This window comes from Dendrobates tinctorius, unplaced genomic scaffold (genome assembly GCF_039654945.1).
Source record: "Dendrobates tinctorius isolate UK_male_01 unplaced genomic scaffold, ASM3965494v1 ptg000028l, whole genome shotgun sequence".
Lineage (NCBI taxonomy): Eukaryota > Metazoa > Chordata > Amphibia > Anura > Dendrobatidae > Dendrobates > Dendrobates tinctorius.
This window is the reverse complement of record NW_027361696.1, coordinates 46129104-46147581: the sequence shown is the minus strand read 5'-3', so window position 1 is coordinate 46147581 and position 18478 is coordinate 46129104. Positions and strand designations below refer to the sequence as shown.

General features: G+C 52.6%; 1 long non-coding RNA gene across 1 annotated transcript in view; it reads right to left on the bottom strand.

Moving 5' to 3' along the window:
- Positions 1 to 3453: 3453 nt before the first annotated feature.
- The window catches only part of LOC141085343 (uncharacterized), a 198964-nt gene continuing 183939 nt past the window's right edge, over positions 3454 to 18478 (bottom strand). The window contains exon 5 of the long non-coding RNA XR_012231278.1: positions 3454 to 3837. This is a non-coding gene — a long non-coding RNA (uncharacterized lncRNA). The remainder of the gene's footprint in view (positions 3838 to 18478) is intronic.

The following is an 18478-nucleotide window of genomic DNA, read 5'->3' as shown; positions in this document are numbered from 1 at the left end:
ACATCAAACATCTACGGCATTTACAAAGACAAAATAGGCAAAAAATACCTTTGCGCGTTGTTACAATCTTGTGACATTGGGGGAAATGGCCGCCGATCCCTTCGTTGATTCTCCCCTTTTTTGTGCCGAGCCCGACTTCCCGTCTCACCCGGGCACAAGAACTTCTACGAAAGGGGATAATGAGAAAAGAGCCCCAAACATGGGTAAAATCAGGAGGACAATAATGGGGGTGAGTATCACCCCACACCATAATTACTGGGGCTCTTCCTCTTGGTTTCCCTCTCTCCTCGTCTCGTTTTCTTTCTCACCTCCCCCCTTCGCATGCCACCGGCTGGCGTGTCAGACTGCCAGGGGAGCCAGCTCCCTGGCAACGCGGAACTCTGGCACTTCTCCCGATGCTCACTAACTCAAGCTGTGTTTAACACCTTCAAGCCTGAGCTCGCCGTACCGCCGAGACACTGCAACAGCTGAATTTTTACGGGAAGCCGTCATTGAATCTTCCTAAAAAAAAAAAAAGACAACCCCTCACCCCCCTTAAAATGATAGAATTTATTTGAAAAAGCAGATGACGACTGGTCAGGGGTGCAAAAAAAAACCCTGGATGACAACCAAACAGGAAAATGGTGAAGCTGACGTATCGAGGTTGTGTGTAGTCTTTGGAGTTCCATATTTTAGACCAACCCCCCTACCCCCCAAAAAAAACCACAAAAAGTTGCACAATAGAATGACACAAGGGACTGATATTTATGGGATCCTAGCAAATTTTAGTGAGAAGTGGGACTGATATTTTGGGGTGGAGGTATCCTTTCAAGATCAAGATTTTATCTATTTGGGCGACCATATAAAATATATAGGGGTGCCCTGTCCAGATGGTCACCAATGGCTGATGTTGGAAAAAAGGATAGGGTATGTTGCCTTTCAACATGCTCAATCCTTTTCTTCCCAGGGGTTAAAAGCCACTGCCAAAGGTATCCGACACCTGTGCTCTTTGCGGACACAGGCACTCTCAAATGAGCAGACCGTGCACATGTATGAGTGAATTGAGAGAGATTGCTTGGCAAGAATGACCTTAAGGCTGGGGTCACACTTATGAGAAACTCGCACGAGTCTCGCACTGCCACCGGCACTCGGGACTAGAGTGTGTGGCTGCATGTATTTCTATGCAGCTGAGTGCTCTGGTCCGAGTACTGGCGGCAGTGCCGATTATTGAGACTCGAGACTCGTGCAAGTTTCTCATAAGTGTGAGCCTGGCGTATAAGATTTATCGACAGACATATGGGGCAGTCCTAAATCTTCCCAACTCAGATTTTGAAGGAAAGAAGGATAGAGCATGCTGTACTTTTACATGCCCAATCATTTTCACAAAAGGTATCTGAAAGCTGTATATTTCCGAACACATGCACGCTCAACTGAACTTTATGTGGATCTGCCTAAAAAAATTGAGAGAGACTGCTTGGCAAGAAGAATTATATAAGATGTATGGGGGTGTCTTAACCTTCCTCAAAGACTGATGTCTAGAAAAAGAAGGATAGGGCATGTTTTATTTTAATATTCCCAATCCTTATGTTCTCAGGGAAGATGCGCCACTGTCGGTGGTGTCTGGGATTTATTCCCCTTTGATAGCACATGCACACTCAGCTGAGCAGAGTGTGCATGTCTATGGTGAAATCTTTTGTTCCGTCCTTTGTTACTTTTTTTTACGGCTTCAGGGTTTAGAAAGCTTGAGATTTTCCGCCAGACAGATGCTTTCTAGCTATAGTTTCAACAACAGGAAAAAAAAAAATTCTGCTCCAAAAAGACATCCTTTCTGATCATATGAACAGATTTTGAAACTTTTTATTTCCTAAAGAGGTTTTTTTTAAAAAAAAAACTCCTGGGGGAGAAGCGTTCGCTGAAGGAATATTTTTTATATTTTCGGTTTTGGAACTCTTGAAAAAAAATTCTGTGGTTTTTTTTTTGGAGTAGATCTTCTCCAAAATCCTCCTGAAAACCATGAACAGATTTTTGAAGAATTAATGGTAATAAAAAGGTGCGGTGACTTCTCTGAAGCAGATCCTGAAGGATGGCAACACTAGCCGTGCTCAGCAGCCACATCAATGTAGACGTCTGAAGATTAGGAATGTGATTGGCTGATAGAACTTGCACTTTTTGGCCACATTCACACGATCAGTATTTGGTCAGTATTCTACATCAGTATTTGTAAGCCAAAACGAGGAGGAACAATCAGAGGAAAAGTATAATAGAAACCCGTCACCACTTCTGGATTTATCGCCCACTCCTGGATTTGGCTTACAAATACTGATGTAAAAAACTGACCAAATACTGAACATGTGAATGTGGCTTAGAGGGGATTTCTGTCTTGTACATTTATGACACCTTATGGTGTCATAAGTGATGGTGTCTTGCAAAGGCAGACATTGATGGAAAGAAGGATTGGGTATGTTGGATTTTAGCATGCCCAATCCTATGTTATCAGAAGGAGGATATATAGAAAGATAGATAATAGAGAGATGATAGATTGATAGATAGATAGATAGATAGATAGCTAATACATAATATATAGTGTGGTGTAGTGACCACTATGTCCGCTAGGGGGCACTGTGTGGGTGTCCCAGGACAGGCGTATAAGCATTTCCAGTGTCCTGATAGGAGTAGGATGCTGAATGATCGTGATGTATCTCAAGGTGGGTGGCCTCGGGATGAAGGCTTGATTATGTGCTGATCAGCAGAGCTGACCTTTCGTGCCAATGTGTTAGGGAGAGCTACCTACAAGTCCACCCAGGGGTGAGTCTGAAAACACTGGTAGTAAAAGACTATGTGAGTGTGAAGGACATGAGATGAGGTCATAGCCATGTGACTCAGTGGGCGTGGCTACGGACCATATAAGGTGGCCAGGGTAGGTCACATGAGTGAATGCTTGGACCCGGTTGGTCCGTTGTGGAAGGTCCCGCTGGGAGATGGGACGTCCTGCCTGACAGCCCGTGAATGCTGTGAGTAATGGCTGCAAGTGTCTGACAGTTCCCAGGGAGAGGGAATGAACGTCTGCAGTGAGCTGAAGCAGCCATGAGGCAACCCTGACGGGGTGAGATATCTGTGAGGCTGAAGAGCCTAAGTACTGAAAATTGCACAACCTGTATGACTACAGGATGAACAGAGTGAAGCTCTATCATGGACGCTATGCTAATTATATGAACTTTATGTTGCTGCTGTGGGTTTATGATGCCTGAATAAACCACATGGATTGTTATTGCTTTATGGAAAACCCATGCCGGATCTGATTATTTGGCTGCCAAGCGAATGTCCCCAACCTTGAATGACAGCGCTACCTTACAATAGCTAGATAATAAATAAATACATAATAGATAGATAGATAAATAGATAATAGATTCTTCATTCTACCACTTATTTCTAGCACAAAAGCTCAATATGCAACAAAGAAAACTGAAGACACAATGACATTCCACTCTACAAATATGATTTATATAGCGACATTCAGTTTATCGTGGTATATACTGGTATGTAGTAGTATATAGTGGTTTTCTTTGACCTGCGCTCCTAGAAGTTTTCCACCTTCATCACCATCCATGATGCCAGAATATCTGAGCAGTGTCCAGTGTTGCTCAGTGGGGGGATAGGTCGGGACCCTCCTACTTTTCTCCAGGGTCTGACAAACCGTTACTTGGTAGAGAAACTGCAAGGACCTCACGCCCTCTAGTGCTGAGATTCAGAAGTGGAGGCTGGAAAAAGTTCCTTACCTGCCACGATTAATGATGGAGATGATGGTGCTCCGCATACAGGTGATTCCTGCACCAAGCACATCACACCGGGTCTTCAGTCCTGTAAAGGGAAGAAGAGAACAGAGTGAGAAGAGCAGATTCCTGGGTTCTGACTCCAGATCGCCACCATATGATTCACAGCAGACCTGTGATCCTATTGTAGTGGGAAGCGCTGATGTAACAGGATCAAATCAGTCCAGGAATTTATCTTTTTCCTCTTCAGAATTTCCGGGCATGTGATAAATGGTAATACGTGGCCCCCGAGACTGCTCTGAAACATGTAACCCTGCATAAAGTCGCACCAGCATGTGGCCAATTCTTTTCTGTGACAGGTACATTACGCCACACAGCATCTTGAGCTGCCCATAGATTTGCCTGTGATGTGGGGGGTCCTCACACTGTCAAGTTTTATTAACCCTTGCGTCCCCCTGTGATATGTTGAGAAAATTGTCACCACAAAGTGAAATCCGCTGGGACTCTTATTAGTCACAGAAAAAAGTCACTCCTTGATACAGGCAGATGCTAGGGCAGCTACAAAGTGCGAGGACCCCATCATGAATCTCCTTAAATCTCAGCTTCCCGGACCCAGGTAAGGACGAGGATAATCTACAACGTGTTTGTCTTTCATCCTAATATTTTCACCATCACAATTGGAGAGGTTTTCAAGCATCCTTTCAATTTTCTAAAAATTCCAAAAACATCTATGGGTGTTTTACAGAAAACCTTGGAACCGATAGGCCCCTAAATCTAAGTTCAGGCCCTCTACGCCCTGCTCCAAGACCAGTGGGACCCTGTATTTACTGTCTTATGTATGAATGGACACCACTGAGCACTCTCACCATACTAGGGCCTGGTGTACACACCCCTGCCCCCTCCCACCATAGGCACGTACCCATCATAAATAAAAGCCTTTTTTTTAAATAAGTGACACCTCTCCAGGTGCTGATACCCACAGTATACTCCTATACCAGGCATTCCATCTATAGTCTGGATGGATTAAGGGAGGTTTGTCCTCATCAGTGTGAATGTCATTAATTGGCAGACAGATTGGCTCGTTATCCGCGAGCTGCACTCCACTGAGATAATTAGTGATGCACACACTGCAATTGGCATGATGGCTACAATAGCGCATAGCGTCTTTTCTCAGCCGCGCCGTCAAATGGCTTTCATATTTGTTATCCTCGTTGGCTTCACTGATTGTCGTTATGTCCAGAAGAATGTTCCCTCTAGAAGCTAATCCACAGAACTGTCCTCCAGAGCCAAGTACCATGTAATGCAATGTGGGGATTCACTACAGGATCTGTAATGTAATGTATGTACACAGTGACTTCACCAGCAGAATAGTGAGTGCAGCTCTGGAGTATAATACAGGATGTAACTCAGGATCAGTGATGTAATGTATGTACACAGTGACTGCACCAGCAGAATTATGAGTACAGCTCTGGAGTATAATACAGGATGTAACTCAGGATCAGTAATGTACTGTATGTACATAGTGACTGCACTAGCAGAATAGTGAGTGCAGCTTTGGAGTATAATATAGGATGTAACTCAGGATCAGTAATGTAATGTATGTACACAGTGACTGCACCAGCAGAATTATGAGTACAGCTCTGGAGTATAATACAGGATGTAACTCAGGATCAGTAATGTAATGTATGTACACAGTGACTGCACCAGCAGAATAGTGAGTGCAGCTCTGGACACACCCCAGAAGAGGAGGAGCGTCGCAGCTGAGCCTCTGCAGGCTGGGGTTTTGCTAAGCTCCTGGGAAGGGAGGTTTTTTTTTCCTGCAAGGACTTTCCATCTGCCCCCTTCCCAGGAAAGAGGACTCTCCCTGGGACTGAGCGCCGGGGCTGTGCCCCTGGCTCCCACCCTCCGGCAAGCCAGCTGGGGGTGGGGGGCCTCATCCACCACCAGGAGGCCCAAGGCACAGCCAGCTAGTCCCAGGGATGGGGAAAAAGCGGACCCCAGGGGGCCGCAAGGCTCCAGGGTCCAGGACCCCCGAAGTGAAGGCTGTGGCGGGCCCTTCCCCCGGAGGTGCAGCCGGCAGAGGTGAGGCAGGGCCCCCCCTTAACATCTGGGGCTCCAAGGTTGCGGGAGAGCCAGCTACCACCTACGCCTCCCGCATTCATGCCCACCTCTCCGAGTACGAGGAGGCCGGCAAGCAGCTCAGGAGACTCCGGGGGGAGTTGGAGGGAGCCCGGGTCATCAGTAAACACAGGCTCCCTGCCTCAAAGAGAGCGGAGGTCACCGCCACGGTCAAGCGGCTGAAAGGGGAGATTCGGGCCCTGGAGGACCGGCGAAGTACCATCATGGCCGGCAGCGGCCCCTTCCAGGAAAAGCTTCAAAACGAGGACCGGTTCAGGGCCATGGCCGGTGGGTCTCCTGGGGGGTCAGGAGTCCCCATCCAGGTGGAGGAAAGCGAGGAGGAGGAAGAGCAAGATGGCGCCCACACCACATCCGGGCCACCTCCACCTGAAGACCTGGCGGACACCAGCGTGAGTCAGGTAACATGCAGCGGGATAGCCCCCGAGCAGGTGGCCCTCCCGCTGGACTCCAGTAACGCGGAGGAAAGCGGGAGCGAGGGGGAGGATGGAGGGAGCGGGAGTAGTTCTGAGGGGGGCTGCCTCATCCTTAAACAAGTACGGCAGACTGAATCCCCAGCACGGTTTGGCACGCTGTTGTTTGGGTATGAAGTCTGCCCGGAGGATGAGGCAACCGGGAAGAGGAGAAACAGGAGGCGCAGGCGTAAGGCCTCTGAAGGCGTGGAGGAACAACTGGTTTTTGCTCCTCTTCCCGGGGCCCCTCTGTCCCGCTGTGTGGAACCCGCTACCCACCCCGGCTCGGGCCCTGTGGTGGGTCCGCAGCGAGGGAGCGGGGAGAGAGATGACTGTTGTGACCTGACTGTCGCATCTGGTGACAGTTCAGACCAGGGCAGCGACATGGAGGTCGGTGCTGGTTGTGGTGTTGGTGGTGGTGTCCAGGCTCAGCCCTCGGTGGCAGGGGAGGCTGGCCTGGCACCAGGTAAAGTTGGTACAGCCAGGGCCGCACCTCCGGCGGCGAGTGCTGGGGCTTCTGGACCCCCCACGTACGGATCCGCTAAGTCTGGATCGCTAGTGGGGGTCCAGAAGCCTAGGAAGGGCGAACAGAACATCAAGCAGCAGCTGAGGCGGTGCAAAGTGCTGGTCGCTCCCATGTCGGCGCCTGTGGTGAGAGCGGGGTCTCCGGCACGTCGACCCAAAAAGGGGTCCGTGCAGGGGGCTCCGCCGCCGCTGGGCGACGAGGGGGAGTGGCCGGCCTTGCCTGTCTCAAGTGGTGGGCATGGGGTGGCAGCGGTGGTCCGTGAGGGGGGCGTGGCCTCCCCGAGTGTTGCCCGGCCTGCAAAGGCTGTGGCGTGCGGGGGGGGCATGTCCTCCTCGGCCGTCGTCCCACCCGCTGCGTCTGCGTCGCCCGGGGGGGGCGTGGCCTCGCAAGGGGTCGCTGCTCTGCCCGTGGTGGCTGTGACTGGCGGGGGGGGCGTGGCCTCAGCGGTCGCGACTCCGCCCGCTGTGCTCGCGTCACCCGGGGGGGCCGTGGCCTCGCAGGGGGCCGCGGCTCTGCCTGGGGTGGCTGCGACCGGCGGGGGGGGCGTGGCCGCTGCGGGCCCGCTGCCCTCTGTCCCACCCACCCTTCCAAGTAATGCTGTGCTGCCCCCAAAAGCTGGCGGGGAGTTGTCGGGGTCCCCGGCCCACCTACCTTCATGTGAGGGTGCGGGGACTCTGGCGCTCCCTGGCAAGCCGGCGGCGGGGGTGAAGAAAAATGCAGGGCAGGGAGCGGTGCCAGTGGCCGTCCCTGCCCAGAGTAAACAAAACTCAGCAAAAGAAAAAAAAATGGAGCTGAAACCAGGAGCTGCTGTTGCTCCTAGGCCCAGCCAGGGCAGAGTGCATGATGTCATCTGCACTGAGGCATTTAAAGGGGCAGCAGCGCTCCTGGACAGGAGCTGGAGTAGCTCCCAGCAAGAGAGCTCAGGGCCCCCAGCAGGCAAAGAGAGGAACTACACTGGTTTGGGAAATGTTAAAAATGTAAAAAATGTTGCTATGTTCACCAATTGTGCGAGTGAGAGTGAGTATGAAAGCGGAGTGGACATATTTGAGGAGATGTTTGCTGAAGTGAATGGTGATATGAGTGACATGGATGAGGGAGTGAGTGCTACTGTGAATGTGGGTGAGTGTGCTGGAGTGAATGCAAATAATAAGAGTGAATGGGAGAATGAGTGGGAGGACGAATGAGGGTGCTGGCACAAGTGGTGGTAGTGGTGGGAGGGCTGGCCCGTCTGCCCCCCTGGCCGCAAGACCCCAACATAGTTATGCGGGGGCCGCGGCTGGGGGTCGGGGTGGTCCTCGGGGTGGTCCTGGGGGGGTCTCCTTGCCTCCGGGCTACAGGGACGGCGCTTTGCACCACCGTTTCCTGGAGGCCCTCAAAAAAGGAGAAAGGTCGATAGTGGTAGAGGGGAGGACAGTGGACTTGTCTTTCTGGATAGAGAGACACGGCCTTGCTGCCTTCCAAAACCAAAGGGAGGGAGGGACTGTTTGGTCTCTCCCCACAGCCGGGCAGGGGCCGCAAAGGAGGAATGTGGTCCGTCTTAGGTGGGGGGGCAGTGAAGCTTGTCCACCTAGGAGCAAGGTGGTGGAGCTCCTCCTTAAGATGGGCTTCGGGGCGAATGACATCTTTGCCCTGATACATCCTTCGGCGTCCCGCTTCTTCGACATCAGCTTTGTGCGGCCAGAGGGGCTTGAGCTCTTCTGGTCTAACTATGAGCTGGTGCGGGAAGAGCCCGGATGGCGAGACTTCGTTGCGCAAGCGGTGTCTCGCCAAAATTCCGTCAAGCGAGTGACCGTGGTCACTTGTAACGAGTCACTTGCCGGCGTGGACATTATGACGTGGCTTTCCCGTTACGGGGAAGTCACCGAGGTCCCCAAAAAGAACAGGGACGAATTCGGCATCTGGTCGGGGGGCTGGACCTTCATGGTTAAACTGAAGGTTTCCGGCGGCACGGTCACCCACATCCCTTCCTCGGCGTTCCTGGGAAGGGACAGGATCCTGGTCTTCTACCAGGGGCAACCGAAGGTCTGCCACAAGTGCGGCGACCCCACTCACTTCAGCGCTAGCTGCAAGGTACAGAAATGTGCCTTGTGTGGTGGGGTAGGTCATCTGGCCGCCTCGTGTAAAGACATTCGGTGTCACTTGTGTGGTGACCTAGGTCACCCTCTCAGCCGCTGCCCTCGCTCCTTTTCTAATGCCGCTGCAGGCCCGGCGGGAGGAGTCCGTGAGGGAGAAACCTCTGGCGGCGCTCCTGCAGCTGTGGCAGGTGGTGGCAGAGGGGAAGGGGCTGAGGGACCGGTGAGGAAGGGCAATGCCAAGGTGAGGGGCCCCGCGTATGTGCGGAGGCAAGAAAAACGCCATGGGGGTGGGGGGCAGGTGAAGTCTCGGGCAACCGGGTCGATGCCTGCTCCTCCCTCCAGGCCCGTGGCAAAAGCCTCTGAGGTCCTGAGGGAGAGTGTGGTGAGAGAGGAGATCAGGAGGATGGAGAGGGAGGATAAAGCGGCTGACTCGGACGGGTCCTCACAGTATGAAAGTGTTGATGAGGAGGTCCAGGAGCAGCCTACAGCAGCGGGTGGCAAAAGTAAACGTGCCAATCGTAACAAATCGGGGGGGAAGAAGGCTGGCAAGCCTTCAAAATCTCCCCCGCCCCCGACCACCAGGGTGCGCACGGAAGGGCCCGCTGACCCCCCTCTGATTGATCTCTCCAACCGGTTCAGCGTCCTCGGAGGCTCGGATGATGGGCCGCAAGACGAGGATGCTGGGCCGGGGGTACCACCGGAGGGTCCTTCGGGGGATGGTGGGGTCCGTCCCTCAGGGGGCAGTGTTCCTCCTGGGGGGGGGACAGACCTGGAACCCGGGGGCGAGGACACCGGGGGGGGTGGGATGGACACAACGGGAGCTTCCCTGAAAAGGAAGGTGTCCGACCCCTCCCCAGGTGGAGGTGATAGCAGTGGTAAGAAGTTGGCCATCCAACTTGATCACCCATGATGGCGGAACTCGCCCCGTTGACGCTGGCATCTATTAATGTTGCCAGCATAAAGTCAGATGCGGCTCGCTTCACGGCCTTTGATTTTTTCTCCCGGATTGAGGCAGAAATTTTATTCTTGCAAGAGACCAGACTAACAGACATGGGGGCCATCTATAAAGCACGGAGGGAGTGGAGGTGCGGGCCCTCATACTGGTCTCTTGCGGCCGAGCCGTATAGCGGGGTGGCAGTCCTTTTTAAGACTGCAGCTGTTGAATGCCGACGGGTTACTGAGTTGGAAATGGGGAGGTGCCTGATCCTAGATGTCTTCATGAGGGGACAAGAGCTCCGGCTCATCAACATCTACGGCCCGCAGTCCAAGTGGGACCGCAAATGTCTCTTCCTGAGGATCAAGCCCTTTCTTTTTACGAGCCGGCAGGTGGTCTTCGGTGGGGACTTCAACACCATTACGAGGTCCCGTGACCGGGGGGGTCCCGGAGATCGCCTGGCTTATGATAGCGTCGCGTTGAATAGCATAGCCAGCGAAGCTCGCCTGGTGGATGTCCACATCCGGCACACCCCAGGTCACGGAGGTTTCACCTACCATAGGGGTAGCTGTAGGTCTAGAATAGACAGGTTTTTTTTGAAGGAGGACGCCATCTTTTCTGCTGTGTCCGCCGTTGAGGTGGAGTTCTCCGATCACTGTCTAATTTTCTTTTCTCTGAATGTTGCAGAGACTCATCGGATGGGAAGAGGGCTGTGGAAGCTCAATTCGTCCCTGCTGGAAGAAGCGGAGGTGAGACAATCCTTCGAGGACTTTCTTCAGAGCCAGGTACCGCTGTTGGATCTCTGTAGTAGTAAGTCAGAGTGGTGGGAGATCTTCAAAAAGCGGGTGGCGGGGTTCTTCCGTCAGCTCTCGAGCCTCAGGAGTCTGAACAGGCACCGCTTGTACCAGGCCCTGGGGAGGAAACTTGAGCAGCTTGTCTCGACTGGAGGTGACCGTGAGGAAATCTCCAGAGTGAAATCTTTGCTCAAGAGGTGTCAGTATGATAGACACACATCTTTAGTTTTTGAGAGGGACTTCGGGAAGTACCGCTCACCCGACCCTTACAGAAACTGTAAGATGTCAGTGAATTGTAAGATGGTGACAGGACTGATCGACAGTACGGGGTCCCTGAACAGATCCAAATCAGGGATCCTGGAGGTGGTCAGATCCTTCTACTCACACCTCTTGGAAAAGAAGGATCTGGATCGGGACAGGATGTCGGCTTTCCTGGCTGAAACCGTCCCTGAGCCAGGGGGTGATCCCTCTCTTGGTGTTTTGGCAGAGGAAATCAGGGAAGAGGAAGTGAGACTGGCCATTGATGGGCTTCGGCCCAAGAAATCGCCAGGTCCGGATGGCTTAACATCCGAGTTCTATAAGACTTTTAGGGATTCCTTGGTCCCCCTCTTGACAGGGGTATTTAATGAGTGTCTCTCCTCGGGCACTCTTCCCGACTCAATGAGGAAGTCAGCCCTCATTATTCTGTCAAAGGGTAAGGATCCGTCCCGTATCGAGAATTGGCGTCCCATAGCGCTTCTCGATACGGACCGGAAGGTTCTGGCCAAGGTGCTGTTTAATCGGCTGGTGAAGTTTGCACCCCGGCTCCTTTCAGGGGCCCAGCATTGCTCTGTTCCGGGCCGCAGTACTTTTAGTGCTGTGCTTGGTGTCCGAGAGGCAGTGGAGCAGGGTAGGGCAGGTCACTGGAAGGGGTACTTGCTGTCATTAGATCAAGCGAAAGCCTTTGACCGGGTCAACCACGAGTACCTCTGGTCCGTCCTTTTGAGGTATGGTCTGCCTGGGAGGTTTGTAAAATGGTTAGAGATCTTGTACCAAGGGGCTGAGACTTTTCCGCTGGTGAACGGTTGGTCAGGTCGCCCTTTTGAGGTGGGTTCTGGGGTCCGTCAGGGCTGTCCGCTGAGCCCGCTTTTATACGTGTTCGCGATCGATCCCTTCCTAAGGAGGATAGATCGTGGACCGTTGGCGGGAGTCGGGGTGGACCAGGCGGGCTCTGGGTCCTCTCTGAGGGTGGTGGCGTATGCCGATGATGTTTCCCTTTTCGTGTCCTCGAGAAGGGAGGCGGATTGGGTCATGTCGGAGGTAGTGCGCTACTCGGAGGCATCCGGGTCCATGATCAACCGGGATAAGTGTGAAAGTCTCTGGCTGGGAGGGGGAGATCCCAGGTTTGATCTCCCGGACACCCTTCCAGGGCCCCAGGCCACCGCCAAAATTCTAGGCATCGAATTTGGCCCCGGGGATTACCCCCAGCAAAATTGGGAGGGCAGACTTAAGATCGCCGCCCAAAAGGTGGACCAATGGAAGGGTTGGTCTTTAACCCTGAGGGAAAGGGTTGCCCTGGCTAAAGGCTTTCTGCTACCTTTATTAATATACCTGGGCAGTGTGTGCATCTTGCCGGAACCTCTCTGGACACGGGTCTATAGCCTGTTCTTCCAATTGTTATGGGGGAATAGGCTTAACCTAATCAAGAGGGAGGTTACATACCGTACGAGGAGACTAGGTGGGTTGGGTATGGTCAACCCGGTGGTGTTTCTAGTAAACACCTTTCTTAAGACTAACATCTCCAACCTCTGGCTAGAGAGGGCTCCTCCGTGGGTAGTCTCCTGCAAGGGTTGGCTTTGGCCTTTCTTCCAGGAATGGGAGACAGGAGGGCAGGTGAAGGACCTACGCACACCTCATGGGCATCTCCCGGCTTACGCTACCCCGGTTCTGAAGGTGATCCGCCGGTGGGGTCTGGGAATGTGGGAAATCAGGACCATGTCGAGGCAATGCCTTGACAGGAGGGTCCTGTTGACACATTTCCAGAAGCCCCTGGCCCTTAAGGATTGCCCAGGCCGGGATCTGGAGGTCGGGCTGGGGCTTTTAAATTCTAAGCGGATCCCCATGAAGTTTTGGGACTTGACCTGGCGCTGCTTCCACGGGAGGCTGTATGTAAAGGATAACTTGAAGTGCAGGAAATCCGATGATCGGGGTTGTCCCCGTGAGGAGTGTGGCGACGTGCTGGAAAGCATGGAGCACTTCCTGCTTCATTGTCCCTTTAATGCAGAGGTTTACAACAGGGTTGGTGCTTCCATACGTTGGCCGCGGCTGGCGTCCCTCTCCTACGCTGAGTGGGCCTATGGAGCGTTCAGATCCCTGGGTGGCCGGGACCCGTGCACTTTATTCCTAGTCAGTGTAGTGGTTAGGTTCTACACTTGGAATGCACGGTGCCTAGTTTCGACGCGGAAAAAAACCCTTCCGAGGGATGAGGTGGTAGGAAACATCTTGGGTGACCTGGTGAAGGTCCGTTCTTTGGAGTTCGAAAGGTTGGGTGTGAGGAAGGCCTCTTGGCTTTGGAGGGGCCTCTCCTTTTAGAAACGCACTCAAGGGAGAGCTAGCTCCGTGTGAATGAGGGTAGGGATAGCATAAGTTTCACTGGGTGTTAGGGACAGAATTAGGGGCAGATAGGGACAGGGAGGGACAGGCACTGAGGGACAGATAGAGAGTTAGTTATGATAAGTTAGGTAGAGTAGGGGCAGGTAGGGACAGATAGGGACAGTTTTTTTGTAGGGACAGAAGTAGGGACAGTCTTAGTTGTTGAGGGACAGGGTGAATGTGTTAGTGAGGGATGGGGCCTCCAGAACTCCTTTCCTGGTGTTGGGCTGGTGCATGTCACTTTAGCTTTTTGTTTTGGAAGCATGAAATTTAATGGATATTGGGCTTGCAGGCACCAAACTTGGGCCTGTGGCAAGGTTTTTGGAAATGTGGTTAATACTTATTGTTTGGGTAATATTATCAATGGTTATAGCAGGTCGTATCTTAGGTGTATAACAAGTGTAGTATGTGCTTTTTGTGTATCTGTACATGTATGCAGTATTGTATGTATGTCGCTAGGATGGTGCTTTTAAAAAAAAAAATGTATATATTATAGTTAGGAAAGGGGGAAGGGGTACAGTCAGGTTGGGTGGGGGTTTCTTGCGGGAGGGAGGGGGGAAGTTTGGACCCTGGAATGGACCCTGAGAAATCAAGGGCCGAAGATCAGAAGGAGATGGCCTGGGAACTACACCAAGGACCATGGGAAATATATAAGGAAATGTAGATACGGGCCATAAACTTTCCTGGACCCTGAGGTGCTGTTTTTTTTTTCTGAGGCCATAAACTTTCATGGACCTAGGTGTGGAAAAGGCTACGAACTTGTGGACCTGTGGTGTGGGTGGTGGGAAAAAAAAAATAATAAAAAAAAAAAAATATATATATATAAAAAAAAAAAAGGGAAAAAGGGGGGTGGTTTCTTGCTGTGTTGAGGGGAAGTAGTTGAGGGTCTGCCAAGATGGCTGTTTTTTCTGTTTAAGGCAGTGGGCCAGAAAAAGTGTTTACTTTCCTGTTTTAAATCCAGTATATAGGAATGAATGGGAGCATGAGTGAAGGTGTGAATGGGGTTGAATGTGAAGGAATGGATTTTTGTTTGTTTGTTTGTTTTCTTTGTTTTTTTTTTTGGAGGTTCCTGCTGGGGGTCCCTCAGGCTGCAAAGCCTGGAGACACTGCACTATGTTCTTCAGAGATGGACTGTCGTAAACTAGCATATTTGCACAAGTTTTTTTTTTTTTTTGTATGTCGGTGTGGTTTATTTTAGTTCATGTATCGTGGTATTTGATTTCTGGAATGTTGTTTTTGTCTGTCTTATGTATTGTGTTTTTGATATTTTTATAATAAAAGAGATACAGGACATAACTCAGGATCAGTAATGTAATGTATGTACACAGTGTCAGTGACTGCACCAGCAGAATAGTGAGTGCAGCTCTGCTCAGCTGCTGCTCATTGTGGTGATTGTGGGTGCGGTCGACACTGATCCTGCTGTGTGTTCCTGAGCTCTGAGATCCAACACCTCTCCACCCAGGGACCTGCTCTCTCTCCTACCCAGGGAGGGAGTGGGTTTCCTGGGATGAGCAGTGGAGCCAAGTCCCAGGCTTCTATTTCCCGGACCAGGCCGGCAGGGAACAGAAGAAATCATCAACCGGCCTGCACATCAGAGGACTCGGGGGTGAGACGCTCCAGCAGGAGTCGCAGCAATGTGGCTCCTACTCCCCCCAGGCCTGCAGAGACCCAGAGAAGCAGTAAGGCTTCCAACATGGAGGAGAAGCCTGCTAGCAGCGTGCAAGATGGCGGTCCTTCCGGAGGAAAGCTGAGTGCTCACGGAGGTGAGGCCGACCTCACTGAGGAAGGTTGGGGGCTGCAGAAACCAAGGGAGTCTGTGCCCACCTATGCCTCCCGGGTCATGAGTCACCTCCGTGAGTATGAAGAGGCAAGTAAGACCATAAGGAGGCTCCGGGAGGAGCTGCGCTGCACAAGCGCCAAAGCTGAAGGTTCCTCCAGACCCAGGAAGACCCAACTCCAGGCAGAGGTAAAGCAACTGAAGCTTGATATTAATGAGCTGGAAGTGAGGAAAGCCTTCATAAGAGAGAAGAGTGGACCATTTAAAGAAAAACTGCTCAATGAAGACAGATTCAGGAATATGGCTGATAACAGAGAGCAAAGACAGATGGGGCTGCAGCCTGAGAGCCAGGTGGATGATGATGATGAGGCTGATGACCAGCAGAAAGCCCCACCTGGCAGCCTGCAAAGTCACCCGCAGGCCACATGCAGCGAGCTCCCTGCTGGACAGGCGACATTGGCATCTGGTCGCAGTTCTGCTGGCTCTGGGGAGGACAGTGACAACAGTGGCCAGGGAGGGGCACTAATGGCGGAGATCAAGCTCCTGGAGTCCCCAGTGTGCCTTCAGAACTTCCATCTTGGTGATGATTTACCAGAGGAGGCACCTGGGGGCAAGAGGAAAAAGGTAAAGAAAAACAAGCCAAAGCTCCAGGAAGCAGTAAGCTATGTATATGCCCCCTCCCTGTTCCGCACGAGTAGGCTGCAGGGTCAGCTCGCTGTATAAGCCCCGTTGTCCAACCCAGCCCGGGTTCTGCTGTGGATCCGGTGCAAAGGTGCGGGAAGAGTATAGAGCACGGTAGTGAGGCGCAAAGCTCCATCTCTGCTTGTAGTAGCGGGGACGTAGCAGCAGGTGCATCAACCGAGAGGCTGGACAGTGAGGGCAGCCCGGTGGCGGGTATACGGTCAGGCCATGATGCTGTGGTGTGCTCCTCAGTGGGGGGGGAGCGCTCCAGTGTCGGGGGCAGCTCCGGTGGCCTCGGCACCCCTGAATGCTGTTGCCGCTGATCACTTAGTTGAGAAGCGGCTGCAGTGTGAGGGGGCTGTCGGGGACGGGCGTTCCCATCCTCCCAAAATCCTGTTCTGCGTTGGAGCCGCTGGTCAGCAAGATTTTGATATGAAGGATCAGCAGCGCCTAATGAAGCAATGGAAATTACCAACATGATGCGGAGGGCACCTGTAAGTCCAGGGGTGAGGTCTCCTCCAGTTCTGTGGAGGAGACTGAGCCCCTTGTGCCTGATGATACGGAGGTCAAAATGTCACCCCCTGTTGTCAGATTCCTGCAACTGCACAGCAGGAATCCAGAGCCATACATCCAGCAGTCTCCCATTCCTTTCCAACCACTCAGGGACCTGCACAGCAATCTCGGCGATCCAGGCACCCTGCTCAGACCAGCTCTCTGGGTCTGGATGTTGCTGCCACCTCTTGACGAGCAATGGTAGCGCAACCTGCTTTGCAGAAAACCACTCCAGAGGCTAAGTCCTCTCGCCGCGCTATTGGGCATGCCCACGAGACGATCTCCCAGTGGAGATCGGAGGTCACGTGCTCAGGTCCTTGTCCTGATCTGATTGGCCCATCTCAGAGGTCTGGAAGGTCCCGGAAGCGCATGGCTATAAAAGGCCCGAATGGCCGCTCTCCCATGCGCTAGTATAGACTATACTTGCTATGTGTGAATGGTGATGGATGTATGATTCTGGTGACTGACTCATTTGAAACCTCTTCCCTCTGATATTACGCATGTGGATAGGGAATTAGAGCTATAGTCAGCGCCAGTCAGTGGCAAGCCATACGCCTCAGAGCATACCGCACCGCTACAATAACATCCGATAGTGTGATGCCTGGAGGTGGGTAATAGTGATACTGCTGGTGTTGATGTGGACACTGGTCCGGTTGCCCCTCGGTGGTGGCAGTACCCATTACTAGCTATGCCGCTGTCACCTCCGGGGGAAATAGGGCGTCCTCCTCATCTCCGGGCTGTGGGGACTGCATGTTCCAGCGGCGTCTCCTGGAGGCTCTAAAGAAGGGGGAGAGATCACTAATGGTAGAGAGTCGTGAGGTTGATCTATCCTTCTGGATAGAGAGGCATGGCCTCGGGGCCTTCTGAGAGCAAAATGGGGGAAACACAGTATGGTCCCTTCCGACAGCCGGGCCAGGTAGTGTGCGTAGGAATGTGGTTCGTCTTCGGTGGAGGGGCAGTGATGCGTGTCCTCCAAGGTCTAAGGTTGTGGAGCTCCTGCTGAAGATGGGCTTCAAGGCTATAGACATCTATGCCTATCCCTATTCCATGCCTGAGTTTGCTGTCAGCTTTGTTCGGCCAGAGGGGGTTGAGCTCTTCTGATCGAATTATGAGATGGCAGAAAATGAGCCCGGCTGGTGAGACTTTGCCATCCAGGCGGTACCTCGCCAAAATCAAGTCAAGAAAGTGACCGTGATGACTTGTAACAAGTCGCTTTCTTGTTATGACATCATGACGTGGCTTGGCAGATATGGAGAAGTGGTGGAAATACCAAAGAAAAACCGCGATGAGTATGGTATCTGGTCAGGGGCCTGAACGTTTATGGTAAAACTTAAGCGTTCAGGTGGTACGGTTGCCCACATTCCATCACCTGCTTTCCTGGGTTGGGATCATATCCAGGTCTTCTACCAGGGGCAACCGAAGCTCTGTCACAAGTGCGGCGACCCCACACACTAAAGTGCAAACTGCACTGTGCAGAAATGTGCATTGTGTGGGGATATCAGCCATCTTGCTGCATCTTGTGTGGAGATTAGGTGCCACCTGTGTGGTGACTTAGGTCACCCATTCAGCCGTTGTCCTCACTCCTTCGCTAATGCAGTCGTGACCCCGGTGGGAGAAAGCCGTGAGGCTGATTCTGCTGGGGAAGGGACTAGCAGGGGTGAGGGAGCTGAGGGGCCAAGGAGGAAAAGCAATAAAAAGACACCTGCCCAGCTGAGGCGTCTAGACAAGCGCAGACAGGAGAGGGAGCTAGGCGAGCCCCGGGCTACTGCGGTGACCCCTGTCCTGGATGCCAGTCTTGCTGCTGAGGCCCCGAGGGATGAGTTGGATGAGGAGGTCAGGAGGATCCACAGGGAGGAAACTGCCACTGCCTCCGAATCCTCCGATTATGAAAGTATGGATGAGGATAATAGGCAGTGGCTAGAGGACAAGCGTAAGCTCGGCACCAAAAAGAAGAGAGATAAAACATCTTCTCCAACTCTGACCAAGGTACCTAAGGAAGGAAAAACTGACTCCCCTCTAATTGGTCTTTCTAACTGGTTCCAAGCCCTTGAGAACATCTCTTCCTCTGAGGTGGAAGCTGAGGGTGAGGTTCCGGCTTCGGTGGAGCTTACAGGGGGTGCCGAATCTCCTTCTTCTGGGAATGTAAGGTCCTGGAGGGAGGGACTGGCCCA